Genomic DNA, 16,833 nt, shown 5'->3' on the forward strand with positions numbered 1-16,833 from the left:
ATCTGTGGATCAGCTCCCTGAGCAGTGGCATTTAAAACTTTCCTTCATCCTAAATGCTGGATGTTCCCTCCCTCCCCTCCAGTGCAACTCTTCATTTTGGCTCTCTGCAATCAAGCACCTCCTGATCAGGTATCCCAGAGATGTTGTGGAATCTTCACTCTTGAAATATTCAAAATCCATCTGGGCATGATCCAGGGCAGCTCCTGGTGTCCCTGCTTGGGCAAGAAGAAGTCACTTCAAAGCTCAAGCAGGGGGACAAGAAGGGGACAAGAAGATGTCATTTCAAAGGTCAAGTGACCTCTTGAGTTTTGAAGCCCAAGAGGTTCTGTGGAGACACAGGGGGATAGATCTCACCATGACCCAGATGTCTGCAACATCTGCATCCCCATGTCAGGCAGTCCCCTGGGCTCCTGAGAGAAGAACAGAGGGAAAACCCTCAGCTCCTGAACTGGAACCACCAATGTGAGATTTCCCTCCTGTGAGAGCCAATGTGAATACCTGGGAATGATCTATTTACATGAAGCACTTTCACGGCAAGATTTAGTTTTGATCAGATTCCCCAAACCATTAACATTTCAATGGATCCTTTCAATGTATCAAATTTGAGAGACTTGTGCTGGGACTTCACTGTCGCAGACATCTTTTATGAAAAATCCTTTCCTTAGGATTTTTCCTCCTGAGAAGCTGAGAGGCCTCAGGAACAAAATGTAAACAATAGTTATCTGCTGCTGTGGAATGCAACAGGTGCATCTGGGATTGGTCTCATAGAGTTGTTTCTAATTAATGGCCAATCACAGTCAGCTGGCTCAGACTCCCTGTCCGAGACACAAATCTTTTATCATTCTTTGCTATTCTATTCTTAGCTAGCCTTCTGCTGAGAACCTTTTCTTCTATTCTTTTAGTATAGTTTTAATGTAATATACATTATAAAACAATAAATCAGCCTTCTGAAACATGGAGTCAGATCCTTGTCTCTTCCCTCATCCAAGAATCCCTGTGAACACCGTCACACTTCACAAAAACCAATTTATTGCAGGAGATGCTCTGCAGCCTCCAGCAAACAGGTGAGAACTTTCCACCAGCTGCAGAGCAAACAGTTTGGCACAGCAAGAATCAGCACAGATAAACCAACAGCTGCCCTCCTAAGCCTTGCAAAGGCTGGCTCTAGCTTGCTAAAACCAGAGTTTACTGCTGTCCCAGCCTCGTGTGAGCACTCTGCTCTGGGCTGGATTTCTTTACCCTGCCCAATAAATCGGACAGATAACTGGTTTCCTGCTTTTCTCTCATTCCTCCCACTGTCTTTCCTGAAACCACCTTGGCTTTGGCCCAAACATCTGTTTTTCAGGTCAGATTTGCAGTGTTTGCCACTCCAGGACTGCTGCTTGCCTGGCATCCATGGCCATAAACAATTAAGCAACAGCTCAGCTCCAGAATGGCTCTCTGCAATTGCAGCGCTTTAATTTAACACCACAAACAGCTGCACTGGATGTGGAGAGTGTCTGCTTAATTTCCCCGTGGAAAGGATCCTGTGAGGTGTCTGGGAACCAAGGATGAGATGCAGCTTTCTGTGAGAGGCCACCTGCAACCTCTCCTTAAACACAACCTAACTGGGGTTCAGCAATGCTGCACCCCACTTTGCTGAGGAGCTCTGCCCACTCTGGAGAATAGTACAACATATGGAAACCATTCCCAGATGATATTAGGAAGCAATAAACTCTTTTAACATCCTTAATTAATTGTGGCTAAGTAGAGAGGAAGAAATGAGTTCCTGCTCCCAGTCAGCAGCAGATCTGGATGGAGGACAGCTGCCTGGGACGGGATCTGTGCTTCTGCCTTTCCCTGACTGAAAATGGATGCATGTATGACACAGTAAAGATGGCAATTTACTGAACAAGGCCCAGCTGAAAAGGGAAATATTTCTGGATTTGAGATGCTTCTTTTTAATGTCATCAAACTCTCATTTTCTCAGGGTCAGAGGGAACATTCCCAGCTCTCTCTCTTTTTTTTTTTTTTTTAAGGCAAAACTGCTTGCAAAACGAGTTCATAATCTCCAGATCAGCATCACTAAGAGGGAAAGGATCCAGGAGTTATAGCTAGAGGGTACGAACTTTCTTTCACCCCCTTTCCAAGGAATCTCCCAGCAAAAGGCAGGTCCTGACCCTGCAGGGATCTGTTTGTAAGGCTGGTGGAGACCTGCACATGAGCATTACCCACCTCAAGGCCTTCCTGCAGATTTCAAGGGCAGCCCTGAACACCAGCAGGGATGGCTGAAATCCCTTTCTCCATCCCCTGACTCTTCACATCCCACAGAGCAAACAGGAGGGAATGGGGATCTAAATAACTCCCCTGAGAGACTCATTTTGGGTGCCCCTATCAGCTGCTATTCCAAAGGACCTCACACCAGCCTGCCCATGAAGGAGGAAGTTCAGAACCCCTCTGGGTGCCAGCCAACATTTCTCACACTTTCCTTTGGCAAGGATGTGGATCAGAGGAAGGAAAGGAGGGAAGATGCAGAGCCCTTTGATTTTCCCTCTCTCTGTTCTCAGCCACCCCATCTTCAACAAAGGCAGAGGAGGGAGAGAGTGAGGCAAGGCAGGAACTGAAGTCTCTGATGAGATTGGTACAATATCAGACTCCCAAACTTCCCAAAACTTCCTGGGACCACTTGATTTCCAAACAGAGCTGATGCTCCCCACATAAACCCTTTCCATCACTTGCAGACACAGAGGACCTGGGCAAAGCATTTCTTTCCCCTCTGGAAATGAGGCTTGCAGGCTTTTCTAGGCCAGTGTCAGGCACAGGGATGGACATTTCTGTTTAAAACCCCCTGGGATGTCTTGTGGAGCTGTGTTTGGAGGGAGTGGTGTGAATTGGTGACAGGATCTATCTCCTATATACACCCTGCAAACTCTGTCTGGGCTCTGCTGAGCTCAGGGGTTTTCTTTTGTTGCTTTTGTGGTGCACAAGGCAAGAATGGAACCTCAGGTCTATCTTCAGATCTTAAACATGATTAAACCACAGTGGAGTTAACACATGTGAACAGATTTACAGCTGCAGAAGGGTTGGTGTCCATCCCACTGGGGAATGGCAGGAATAGCTGCTGGCAATGCCAGTGGTCACTACACTCATCCATGGACTCAAGGATGGAATCCTCAACCTTTCTGGGGACACATGGGCCTTAAAACCAGGGAATTTGTGCTTTGCTATCCCTTGGGTCTCCACACAACAATTCCTTCAGCCTGACCTATACACAGGCTGTGCCCAAGGATTTTGTTCAGCTTTTCAACCCCTGCCACTCTGCAGCTTCCCAATCTCCTCCAGCACAGCCTGAGGTCCCTCCAGAGCAGATTTCTCTAAAGGAACCTCTCTTTTCTCAGCTTGACCAGCCAGTTTGCAGCTGCATCATCCACCCCCTGTTCTGACTGCCCCTGCAGGATGTGAGGCCTGTCCTAAGCAGGAGTGGTGATGATGATGAGGATGAGGATGATGATGATGATGATGGGGGGATGGTGTGCAGCAACTGCCTTTTGTTTGGGATAAAGAGGCTGGGAAATCATGGCCTGGCTGCCTGTGGAGAGATTAAAGGTGGATTCACAGGAATGTACAGAGACAACTGCCCTGCACACATGGGCTGCCAGCCCAGCTCCCAGAACAGCCAGGACAGAGATATAAACCTCTCTAGGGGTGCATCTTCCCATCCTAAAGAAGGTATTTCAAACAAACCCAAACCCACCCTGGAATTGCTGTTTCTGCCCCATGGTTACACAAAGATGGACAAGGTCAATCCCAGCACTGGTGTTCAGCTGCCCAGGGTAAAAGGATCCAGATTTTTCTGGGTGCATTCCTGTCTAACAGCGATGACAGCTTGGAGAGACAGTGAAAAACATCTGGGGGAGGACCCCACACCAAAACCATCCACTCTGGAATGTGCTTAGAAATGGAAAAAGGGTCCAAGGCACAGGAACAGCCCTGAGTACTTTTTGATTTGCTCAGAGGACACAAATTCTCACGCCAGAAGGAGAATCTCTCTCAGACGTGCCTTTTGTTTTCCAGCAGACAATGTGAATTTGTCTACCTTGGCAGGGTGTTTAAAGCTGAAACCCTTGTTATTTGTGCAAACTGGAAAGAGAAGCAGAGCAGACACACCAAATCTTTATTTGCATTAAACCCTTCCAGGTCCTGTCCCTCAAGCCAGGTCAGATCTCTTTTCTTTCCTCACATTTAATGAATTTTTGTCATGTGTGGTCCTGAAACAAAACAATCTTTGTCACTTGTACTCTTGGAAAAATTCCCAGCTATTTATTTTATTCTCCTTTGTAAAACTTTTATCTTTTTTTTTGTGCATTTTTGGGGTCCAGTGTATTAAGAGCAACTTGTCAATTTTGCTTCCTTATTTTCCTGGAAAACTTATGGTTAATTTATTTTCCTGTGTCACTTGATTTCTGTAACATCTGGACCACACAAGCTCAAAAGAAATGTTTTCAAAGTTATTATCCCTATTATACTTATCTATAATTTTTATTACTATATTTTCAGGTTTTAATTGTCTGCTAACACAGAACAAACCAGAAGTGGCAGAGCACTGTTTAAAAACACTGAACACAAAATTCTTTCAAGAGATTTTCAATGTAATCAGGGAAATAAAAACATCCCAAACTGAGATGTAGCTACAATGTCCTTTCCTTTTGTTCCTCTTGTTCATTAGCACAGCAATTTCTCTATTTCTGCATAATTTTGGCACTGGTTCACAGATTTCTTTGGCCTTTTGGGTGTTTTTTGGTGTTTTTTTTAAATGCTTTTTTAACAGGTGGAGTGTTCCTTAAATACCTCACCATCTTGTACCAGGATGTTTTTTAATGCACTGACTTCCTGCCAGTGCCAGCATCTGCACCTATTTTTTATTTTCTTTCTCTTAAAAACAAATTTAAAAAATCCCAAAGAGGGGTACAGACTTATGAACATCCTTCCTTGTGCAGGCACAGTTTCATGCTGTGATGAACCTAGTTCAGCAGTTGAGGCATTTAAGGTCTTTCTTTAATCCAGAAATCTGCTCAGGGTGTTTGGACCCTGGATTACAGAAATGTTGGGCTGGAAAAGAGCATTTCATTCACTCCTCTGCCACCCAGCAGACTGAGTCCACCTCATCCCTGAGGTATCTGTCAGCAGTGAAGCTTCCCCTGTGCTTGGTGTTACCACACACTCCTCAAAAAATGGGCAAATTTGTCACAGGAGACTCAGATCCTAACTGGAGTTCACACTGGACATGCATACCTGATTTCTGTGTGACAAAATGCAATTTGGAGATGTAGGCCAGGCTGGATGGGGCTTGGAGCACCCTGGGATAGTATGTGAAAAATGCATATTTTATGATTTGCTTTTTGCAAATATTAAAATGAATATTATATGTATTGTGTTAGAAAGTGATGCTGTATTAATTTTCTCAAGTAGTGTGTTAAATATAGTTCTAGGTTATAACAAAATATTATAATAGAAACTATGCTATGTAGGATACTTTTTTTAAAGAAAGGACTCGCAGTGAGATAGCAGCCACAGGACACCTGAATCTTTCAGAGAAAGAGAATTTATTGCCCCATTATCAGAAGAAACGAACTTCTTCCTGCCTCAAAGATGCTGTTAGGATTGAGAGGAAGAAGCTGACACTGCCTAGACAGAATCCTGTGTTTGAATGAAATTTATGCATCATGTATGAGGTGTATGAATATGCAACAGGTTATTGCTTTTAAGGGTTAATCCTCTGTTAATGTGGGTCCTTTTTTGGGCTTATTTTGCCCAGAAAAGGTACTCAGACTGTCCATAACTCTTCCTCTTTATTGTCTCATATTGTCCTAATCCAAATTGTCCAAATTATTATTACTCTAATTGCATTACTATTTTTATCACCATTTTATTACTATTAAACTTTAAAAATTTTAAAAACAAGTGATTGGCATTTTTCACCATGGAAGGTGTCCCTGCTCATGGCAGGGGTTTGGAATGAGATGATCTTTAAGGTCCCTCCCAAGCCAAACCATTCTATAATTGTATGTATTTTAGGAAACTAATTTTGATCTAGGATTGTCCCATGTTTCTCCAGAGTTCTCACCATTATTTAAAGAAAATCACTGTTTCCTCCTCACTCCTCTGCAGCAGTGGATGCTTTTTTAGCAAGTTCAGCAGATAGAAACTGCAAAAAGATTATCTAGAAAGTATATATAAATAAATATATATCAGAATCGGAAATCTTTCTTTTGCATAGCAGATGTTTGTAGAGCTACAGTGTCTGCCTTTATTCTCTGCTCCACCAATTTTTGCTGCCATGGCTTCACCACAATCACCCCCAATTTGTTGTTGGTGTTGCTCCCATCAATTTCAGGTGCCACATCTGTGCCATCTCTTGTCAGCACCATCCCAACTCCACCTCCTGTGTTCTTCCCACTCCCTCCAATGCCTCTGGACTCCAGCCTCCACCTCCTTTAATAAACTCTGATATATCATTTCCTCTTCTTCAGTCACATTCAATTTAAATTTAAATTTAAAACAGCACTTCTACTTAAATAAAGAAGCTCTGGCTCCGGTTATGCTGAAAGTCCTCTCCCCATTTATATTTTGGTGTCCTATTCTCGGTGTCAGAGCTCCAGATCAGTTCCTGGGAGACTTTCCAGCTCTCCATATCTTCCCACTCCACTCACCATTTAACTCACATCAACTTTATCATTTACCCACCAGTTTCTTTCTGTGCTTCTGCCCTTAGCTATCTCCCTGACTGGGAGGGACACAGCACACACAGTGGGATGAAGAAGGAAATATAAAACACAGAGAAAATTAATTTTAGACCAAAGTGGCGAGAATCAGGTTTTGGGGCTGTTTTGTTGCTGTTGTTTTAGTTTCTAATTTAGTTTCTGGGGGTTTTGTTTTGTTTTTATTTTTTTGGTTTTTTTTTATATCACCATATGGCTGCTTAAGCAAACCTTTGTGAGTTCATCTTCACGCTGTGAGGAAAGGGAAATCATGGACACGCAGACAATATCTGCTTCACCTCAGCAGTGCAGAGCACAGGAATGTGCTGCTCCTCCTCAAAAGCTCAGTCACACACCCAGACATCCAGCTGCACTCACAAAATCCCAAACTGGGACACACTGGAGGTCCCTTCCCTCTGCTCTTCACCCAAACAAACCAATTCCTGACCCCCAGCTTTGGACATTCACCCTCCCACCTCCTCCACGCACGTTTGCATGAGTTCTGTTCACCCCAGGCCCCTCCACAAACAGCAGAAAGAAAGAGATCTGCTGGGTTTTCAGTTTCCATTGTCCCCATCTCGCTGACTGAAATGGGTCAGATGCCTGGTGACCTCAGATGCCTCCTTCCCCAGGGTTGGGGGAGGCCTGGTTCAGGTGGAGGTGTGGATCTGATACCCCAGCTTCTGACACCAGAGGGGATGGCTCTCACCTGCCACAAGCTCGGTTAATTCAGGGATCAGTTTATGGGTGTTTTTTTCTGCATTGAAACTCCCAGGTATTGCAAACAGAGACAAAAAAAAAAAAAAAAAAAAAAAAAAAAAGAAAAAAAAAAAAAAAAAGCTGAGGACAGGATGGTTTACAGCTCTCCCAAAGTACAACCAAAATGCACTGAAAACTTTATTTACTTTCCACGGGGTTTGAATCTGGTCTATAAATAAGGCAGGAGGACAATGCTAATGACCAGGAACTATGAAAACTGACAGAAGCTGGATAATTGAATTTTCTAATGAAGAAATGGGTCAAATACCTGGTGACTTCAAATGCCTCCTTCCCCCAGGGCTGGGGGAAGCCTGGTTCAGGTGGAGGTGTGTGTCCTCACACAGAATCCCACTCCTGACACCAGAGGGGATGGCTCTCACCTGCAATAAGCTCAGTTAATTCAGGGATCAGCTCGTGGCTGTTTTTTCTGCATTGAAACCCCCAGGAGCTAAAAAAAAAAAAACAACAGGATGGTTTACAGTTCTCCCTAAGTACAACCAAAATGCTCTTTATTTGCTTTCCATGGGGTTTGAATCTGGTCTATAAATAAGGCAGAAGGACAATGCTAATGACCAGGAACTGGGAAAACTGACAGAAGCTGTATAATTGAATTTTCTAATGAAGATATTTGGTAAAAGCACCATCCTTTCCAATTTCACTGCAAAATACATTGCAGAGAATCACCTCATTTTGATGGAGGGGGACAGGGAGAAAAAGGGCTGTTCTCTGGAATTTTATTGGCTCAACCAGTGTTTTAATTGTTTTAATAACAATGTCTGTAGCTGACACCCTCCCCTGGCATGAGGGGGAGGAGGGACAGGGCAGCTGAAAACGGAAGCTGGAGGATGCACATTTTTACTATTTCACCCATGCTGTAAATCAAAACATAAATAGCAAGTGTTACTGTAAGGGTGGGAGGGGAAAACCTGGGTAAATTCAGCCCTCAGCACATGCAAAATCCTTCAAGACAAGCAGCAGGGACTCCCACAGCTGCACTTGCCTCTGTTTTCCATGGATAACCTTGTTCAAATCCCATTCACAAGTCAGAGCAGATCTCCACAAGCCTCAGCTGCTCTTTCTGTTCTGGACATAGCCCCAGAATGCCTCCCCTCTCACCCAGGCTCTCCTCCCACCTCAGCTGTCCCTGATTTTGCTCCTGATTTAGTGAGGAAGAGGAGCAGCCTCACCAGCGCACAGAAACTGCACAGCAAAGTGAAACCACCACATCAAAAACCTCCTCAGAAGAAAATGCTCAGATCCAAGTGTAAAATTAATCATGTATAAGTTTAGATTTGAAACAAAATAGAAGTTAAACTTCTGCTCCCAGAACAATCTAGAGTCAGGTTCCTGGGGATTTATGGCACTGGGTGATCCCAAATTTTGGCCCTTATGGGAAGGTGACACCCATCCTGCTGCTGGGTCTGGTGTCCCTGAGTATCCCTGGGGATTGTTATATTATTTATATATATATATATATGTGTGTGTGTGTGTGTGTATATATATAGTTATATATATAGTTATATATAGTTTTATATATACAGTTATATATATAGTTATATATAATTATATATATAGTTATATATATAGTCATATTATTTATATATTATATATATATTTATATATACAAATATATTTTTAATTTTTTTTTTATATATATATATATATATAAAATATATATATCTGCTATTTACAAAATCATTAAAAAGGCCATTAAAACACTCAGCTGAATCAGGTCTTCACTTGTACTAAGACAAAGCCTTGACACACCTGCATGGCTCAGGAAATTACGTGAGAGGGTGTGATCTCCTTCCCCATCCCTGGAAGGGTTCCAGGCCAGGATCTGAGCAACCTGGTCTACTGGAGGGTGTCCTTGACCATGGCAGGGGGGTTGGAACAGTCCTGAAGAAGCCTTCCAACCCAAACCATTCTGTGATTCAATGATTCTATGACAGTTATGCTGCCACGCTCTAGCAATTCTCTCTGTTTTACTTTTTTGGGGGTTTTTTTTGGGTTAAAAAATAAAATTAAGGCCACATATCTGGGCAGTTTGTATAGATTAGGGCCTCTCCAACAGTCATTTAGCCCAAATGAGGCAACTGCTGTTGTGTGTTTGATCCCAAAGGACTGAGTACAAAGTGATGAGTTACTGCACCAATGAGGACAGACAGAGATGAAATATCCCCCTACTAAACCCAAGAAAAACCTTGCTGTCAGCCCAGAGCTGCAAGAACATTTGTCAGAAGGGTTCCTCACTCACAGAAAACCCCAGAACAACTTCACAAAACAACTCACTCAGCCAAAGCCCTATGACTAGTCTGCTTTGAGAATCCCCTTCCACGCTCCATCCCTGCATCCCTGAGATGAGCTACACCAAATCCATACACATATCCATAAATGGGGGCATTGGCAGTGGTGGGACAGCCCTTCTGCTTGTTGGGATGGACTGGGTTTATTTGCTTGTCCAGAAATACGTGGTGCAATGACATTTGAGGCAGGAATTGCACTTCCTGGCCTGGGTGGGTGGCTGCTCTGCAGTAAAACACCCCAGTGTGATGACAGAGGAGGAATCTGTGCTTGGTTTAGTGATGATCTTCAGGGTTTGAGCTGTCTGCTGTACTCTTCCTGGATCTTCCAAATGCCTCACACATCACAGAATCATAGAATGGTTTGGATTGGAAAGGATCTTAAAGATCACTTGCCATGGGCAGGGACACTTTGGAGTAGAGCAGGTTGCTCCTGTACATTGCTCTGATCCTCCACTGCTTCACCAGCCATATCTTTACCACCAAAGCCCTTCAGTAACATGTGCCAGACCCAAACATCCTGGGGCTTCTGCTGCTCAGAGTGACCCCAAGATGTGTTAGAAAGTCTCTTTTCCCAGCCCAATGGTCGAAGAAGGAGTCAGAGCTCTTAATTTCTCAGTCTCAAGGTTGTTTATTGTATCTTATCTATAAAATTCTTGCTCCTGTCCAGATAAGGTCCACTCAGCAAGACAGACAGAGGCATTCTGCCTGCCTTGGGGTGGTGTTATCTTTTTATACTAAAAACTATGTGTACATTATTTACAATAATTTCCCAATACCTATCAACTATGTTAGACAGTGAGCTTCTACCTTAAACCAATCCAAAAGTGCCAACATCACCCAGAAGATGGAGGCCAAGAAGAAGAAGGAGAAAGGCTGGACACGCTGAGATTCCTCCATCTTGCCTCCTGAACCCTCATTCTAAAAGTGCCAAAAAATCTATTTTTCACCCCATGATAAATTCACAATCATTCTACTTAAACTGTCGTGGCCTGCAGATCTTCATCTAAGGTTGGTAATTTGCTCCGTGGGTCATAATAAAAACCACCGGCATGCTGGGCTCTGTGCCAGGGTCTCTGAGCCCCCTGGCAGGGTTTTGGCAGTCCAGGACAGCCAGAGGGATGTCTTGAATTCCAACATAAACACAGCTGAATCTATACCTTAAACCTTCATGTTTCTGCAGGAGGGAGGCCTGTACAAGCTGTTCCAGCCCCACACACTCCTCTCACCACAGACTTATCTTATACCCACCTCCTTACACCTTTTTCTCAGTTGTTTTTTTTTTTTTTTTTTTTTCCACTCAGATGTTTTCCTGCCTCTGATTGCATTCCTGATGAGTGTGAGGTCTAGATCACCTCCTCAGCTCAGGGTTCACTTCTGCAGGCACACTCACACCTTCTCCCAAGTTACTACCAATGTCTGGGATCACCTTTCCAAACGTCATTTTCCTGCCTTTCTAAATGGTGAAACCCATGGGCAGCAGGTGGTGAGAAGTGCTTTTTGTTGCCATAGAAAATTCTGGCAAGCATAAGGACTTTCCTTTTTCCAACTAAAAATATGGGTATTTTCTGAAGGAAAATGATGGGTTTTGCTGTAGGGTCTGAATATTTTGACAAAGCAAATTAATCATAATGACTCATCCCTAAGATTCCCACATATCCTCATTCTTTCTGCCAACCAGATTTATCCACAGATCCACATCTTCCCTGATCACTATTGCCATGGACACTGGAGACAGAGCCAACACCTTTCTGCACCACATGAAGATGTCACCTTGCACTTTGCAGGAAACAACGGAATGGAAATGCACCCATCATCTTTAACTAAATTCCTACAAGACACAGTAACAGCTCAGAATCAAAACATCTTTGTTGTGGAACAAAATATTTTCCATTAAAAAACCTAAAAAAAACCCCCAAAACTGACCATCTTCAGTGTTTTGGAAAGGAAAACTCCTCAATTTCTCTTGTCCTCCAAAGCCATCTGAGTCTGTAAACCCTGATGCTTCCAGCTTAGATCCTGCTGCTGTAACACTTCACCAGGGAGCAGCTCAGTGTGCCCAAGAAGAGCTGGAATTTGGCTACACACAAGGCTGCAACACCTCCTCCTTCTTCCCAACTCCTCCTTTCACCTTTTCTACTTCTATATGTACCATTATCTGTGCTAAGTTTGCTTTCACTCATACACATTGTAGGTAAGAATGTGGATGTATATAGAATTATTTTTATGGATTCATGTGTGATCTCACCCCTCTCTCCTCTCAGGGCAGTTTTAATTCTAGGAACAGTCCTCCCACTGACAAATGTATTGATAATTATCACGTGAAAAGTACAAAAACTTTTTAAATGCCATTTTTTGATTTCTTTAAGTATCATGGAAGATGTTCTAACTTCCTCCTCTAGATGTCACATCAAATACTTTCCTTTAACTCTCCATGGTCTGGTAACCTTGGATGAAAACTGATTTTTTCATGTCTGTGGGTTCCCTGCCTATGTCAGGAGGTGATATTTTGGTAAATGGATGCAGATTTCTCATTAAGAACGTCTGGAGGTGTCCAAGGCCAGGTTGAGCAGGGTTTGGAAAACCTGGGATAGTGGGAGGTGTCCCTGCCCATGGCAGGGGGAAAACTGGATGAACTTAAGGACCCTTCTGACCCAAACCATTCTGTGATCTATGATTCTAACAGAACCAGGCTGAATATCATCCATGATCGTGATGGCCCAAGATCCATCACCTCCCTCTCCTCACTTGTTTATCAACCAGAAACATTTTTGTCTTTTAGCACTGGTATTTCCTACACAAATGCTCTGGCTATTTTTATTTCCTGCAGACTAAGTGGGATGATCAGGAAAGGAGGATAACCTGTTCCACAATGAATGCCAAGCAAATGAAATGCTGTAACAATTGATGCAGCTGATTACTGAGAAATAATCCAGCCCAAAATGGGTCAAATGTGAGGTGGAAATGACCATTAAAAAAAGAAACAAACCAGAAATATGTCACATTGAGCTCATCCCCTGGACATCTCATGGGTCTTTACAGTTCATATAAATACCAGGAAATTCACTGGAGAGATAATTGAGCCCTACATCCTCACTACACATGTGGTGACAGAGACGGGGCACAGTTTAGTGAAAGCTGCACCAGCTTCTTTTCATCTCACCCTGGGTACATCCTTTAAAACTGCACATTTACTCCACTCAGCATTTCTGCCCCAAACACAGCACATGTTCTTACACATAGGTAGAAATAAAAACACCCCCAAAAGGGATTTCACCACTCTGCCCAGAAAACCACTCCTAAGCAATGGTGTTGCTAAAAGGTATGATAGCAACCAGAGGAATTGTCCATTGCTAACACAGCTGGGTGTGATTTCCAAAGTAATTTGGGTCCCTTCCACCCTCACCATCACAGTTAATAAATGTTATCTCTGTTGGGTGTGATCTGGCTGGTGGGGAGAGATGAAAAATCTCCAACAGGCCCGATAAATAACAATATTAACACAAGGAAGCAACGATGCAGATAAATCACAAAACTGACACAAACAAGCCATGATACAATAAAAACTGTGCAGTTGGCTACAGAGAAGGGTTTGCTGCTTGGGCTGCCTTTGCCAATGTTTTCCTCCCAAGCAGGAGCTGGATGCAAGGCAAGGAGGCAAAGAGAGAACAACAGCACGGGATGGAAACACACTGTCAGTGAGTGTTTGCTGGCTGCTTCCAATGTCAATCACCAGAGTGACCTGGGGAACGTTTCTGTGTGAGAACAGGCCCGTGAGCAGCCCTGGGAGGGAGCTGTGCAGAGCTCCTGGTACCTGTGACCACAGGCACAAGGCTCTGATTAATCCTTTCCATGGTTTCACACACACAGGTTTAGGATGTTCATATTCCTGTATTGACTTTCTCTTCCTTTTCCAGTTTAGGAGTCACTTTCTCAAAGCTTGAGCAAAGAACAACACTCTGTTTACACAAATACTGGCTTCAGCAAAATGGGAAGCAACAGCAGAACTTGCAGCCAAGTGTTATAACTTGGATCCACAAACACATGCATTAAAAAAGCCAAGAGCAGAACAGCTCTCCTGGCCAAACCCTGGAAAATGCTTCATCCTTCACCTCCCTCCTAAGCTGTTGCAGAGCTCTCTGCTATTAAACTCAGGTAATAAGAGAAGAAACCAAAAAAGTTGCCATCAGAAGTTATATTCACCACATCACTTCCTTCAGAGCACGTGGAAAAAGAGACTAAGCTGCAAAATATCCCAATGAAGAAAAAGAAAAATTTGGCAGGTTGGGAAAGCTAAGCTGCTTCTCTTGTTCCCTCCATCCCTCCTTCCCTGCCTCTCCCTCTTTCCTTTGAGCTCTCCATCTCTGACGGGATTCTGAGGCACATGTTGCTCCTGTGAGAAGCTCTGAGAGTCAAGCAAGTAACCTTCTTTGAGAGGAAACACACTCGAGGCAGGGACAAAAGAGCTTAGTTAGCTCCACCCTGGCAGTGTAATAACCTCGAGGTGGAAAAAGAAAATGAAAAGGTTTCCCCAGTGTAGCAACATGAGCACAAAACCAGCCTGGGCACAGGGGGCTGCTGAACTGCAGGGTAGAGGTTCAGGAGGGAGATCTGAATCTTCAATAGGGCCTTAAAAAATAAATAATAAAATACATGTAAAAGTGAGGGGAAAGCCTAAGTAAACTCTGTGTTGCCTGTGCCAGTGCAACTGTGGCATCATTTTAAGGCAGGGATTCTCCTTCCAGGTCAAAACCTCTGCACAGGCTGAGCATCACTTGCTTAATTCACCTCATGTCCACGCAGGGCTTGGGTAAAGAGGCATGTGAAGGAAATGAGGGGTCCAGCAGGGCTCAGGGGGCCTTGGAAAGTAAAGAGACACCAAAGTGGTGTCTGGCAGACACCAAAGTCTCATGTCCAGCCGAGACAGCAAAAAAGAGGCAGAGGCACCAATGCTGGGATTCAGATTCAATTCTGATGTCAGGAGTTCAGAAAGGGCAGCTCCCTGGTGAACTCCAGGAAAGCAGCATCCTAGGAGCATCCTGGTACCTCCAGCTGGATTCAGTCCTGCTCCACCACATCCAGGTGGGACAAGAACCTCCTTGGAGCAGGAGCTCCTTGCTACTCCCTCAACTCTGCTCCTAAAGCTCATTGCCCAGAAACTCACAGTGCCTGGTGGCCTCAACAGGGATGTGAAGTCCTTTCTTCAATTAGAAAGAAGGATAAAAAGAGAAATGCAAAAGAACCCCACATATGCAGGGCCTCAAGGACTTGGCTGTTCAAGAACACAAAAGTTTGAACATTGCCCTTTTCACTGCAAATAGTTCTGCTGCTCCCCCCGCCTTTGTTGGTTTTTTTTTTTTTAATAACAAGTTCAGTGAAACTTTATCTCTTCCTGTCCTAGTAACCCTACTAAATAATCTGCTGTTAGCATGACTCAATTGAGTGGCTTTCAGCTGCTGAAGTCGGTTTGGTTTTTTTTTTTTTTTTTTTTTTTTGCTACTGTTCTTTCATCTGCACAAATGGAAAAAAAAAAAAAAAAAAAAAAAGCTTTCTTCTCTGAAAAGTATCACACTCCTGGAGATTAAAGTGCAGCTGAGAAGTTGATTACTTGCTGGTAGAAAGGCTCTGATTACACCCAAGAGTTTAGCTGTGCTCGAGTTCAGTGTGTAGCAGAGAATTCAGTCGGGCTGGGTTTCAGTCCCTCCTCCGAAAGGAAACGCAGCCCGAGCGGTGCCGGAGGGATGGAGGCTTCATTCCTCTTAAACTGCCCAAATCTGCCCTCAAACTTATCGCAAGAACATTACAAACTCGACCCCGAAGTGATACATACCCAGCCGCTGAACTGCAGCAAAGCCTCTAAAACTACTTTTCTGTCTGTCTGTCCTATCACACACTGCTGTAACCGTGAAACACCTACAAATCATCGCTGAGCCCAGCAGGAGAAAGGGTTTTCCCTCTATATCTTCCCCAGTTGGTTCACTCTGTTGACTAAAGCTGTTTGTACTCGTTGTTTCATTGTAGTTGTTTCACTATGTTTCTCACTTTCCCCTTCTCTCTGTTACACGAAGCTACACGGGAGAAAACAACGCTCTCTTTTAAAGGCAGGAAAATGCGATGGCGAAACCACAAACACTCGCAAGAGGCACCAGGTGGAGAAGCCGAAAGCAACTTAAACTCTTATTTAAAGGTAAAATGATAAATAAAACACAGCTCTCCGGACAAACGCCAAGTTAGCACCTTTAAAACCCCGAAACAGCAGCGCCCATGGCTGCAGCGGAGCAAGGGACGCTGAAATGCACCAAGCAGCGCCCTCAACTTTCCCGGTGCTGCTGCTGCACAGGTTCTGCTGTTCTCGGAGATGTGCTCTCGGCCCTGGCACATCGCCCTGCAGCGGGACACCCTGCCCGGCCCGGCCCGGCCCTGCATCCCCCGCGCATCCCGCTCCGCTCCGCCCGCGGTACCTGCTGCCCGCGCAGCGCGGCTCGGCTCGGCTCGGATCAGTCCTGTTCGGCTCAGTTCTGCTTGGCTTGGCTTGGCTTGAACCCAGTCCTGCCCGCACAGCCCGGCTCGGCTCAGCCCGGCACAGACAAACTTAGCTCGGCACAGCCCAGCCCAGCCCGGCTCTGCAGAGCTCCGCCCGGCACAGCCCAGCCTAGCCCAGCCCAGCTCAGCACAGCCCAGCCCGGCTCTGCAGAGCTCCGCCCGGCCCGGCACGGCTCAGCCCAGCCCAGCCCAGCCCAGCCCAGCCCAGCCCGGCTCAGCCCAGCCCAGCCCAGCCCGGCTCAGCCCAGCCCAGCCCAGCCCGGCTCAGCACAGCCCAGCCCAGCAGAGCCCAGCCCAGCAGAGCCCAGCCCAGCACAGCCCAGCCCAGCACAGCCCAGCCCAGCCCGGCCCGGCTCAGCCCAGCCCGGCCTGGCCCGGCTCGGCTCGGCTCGGTTCAGCCCAGCCCGGCTCAGCGCTCCCGCCGCCCCCGCAAGGAAGCAGCGCTCTCCGGGCCGCCCGCAGCCACCACGGGGGCTGCCCTGGCTGCCCTT

The 16,833-nt window shown here is 45.1% G+C and overlaps 1 protein-coding gene across 1 annotated transcript in view; it reads right to left on the reverse strand.

Moving 5' to 3' along the window:
• The window catches only part of PRKCQ (protein kinase C theta), a 58,434-nt gene extending 42,063 nt beyond the window's left edge, over positions 1–16,371 (reverse strand). The window contains exon 1 of the mRNA XM_063153686.1: positions 16,261–16,371. The gene's annotated coding sequence lies outside the window, so the exon portion shown is untranslated. The remainder of the gene's footprint in view (positions 1–16,260) is intronic.
• Between the last annotated feature and the right edge of the window lie 462 nt (positions 16,372–16,833).

This window comes from Melospiza melodia, chromosome 4 (genome assembly GCF_035770615.1).
Source record: "Melospiza melodia melodia isolate bMelMel2 chromosome 4, bMelMel2.pri, whole genome shotgun sequence".
Taxonomy (NCBI): domain Eukaryota; kingdom Metazoa; phylum Chordata; class Aves; order Passeriformes; family Passerellidae; genus Melospiza; species Melospiza melodia.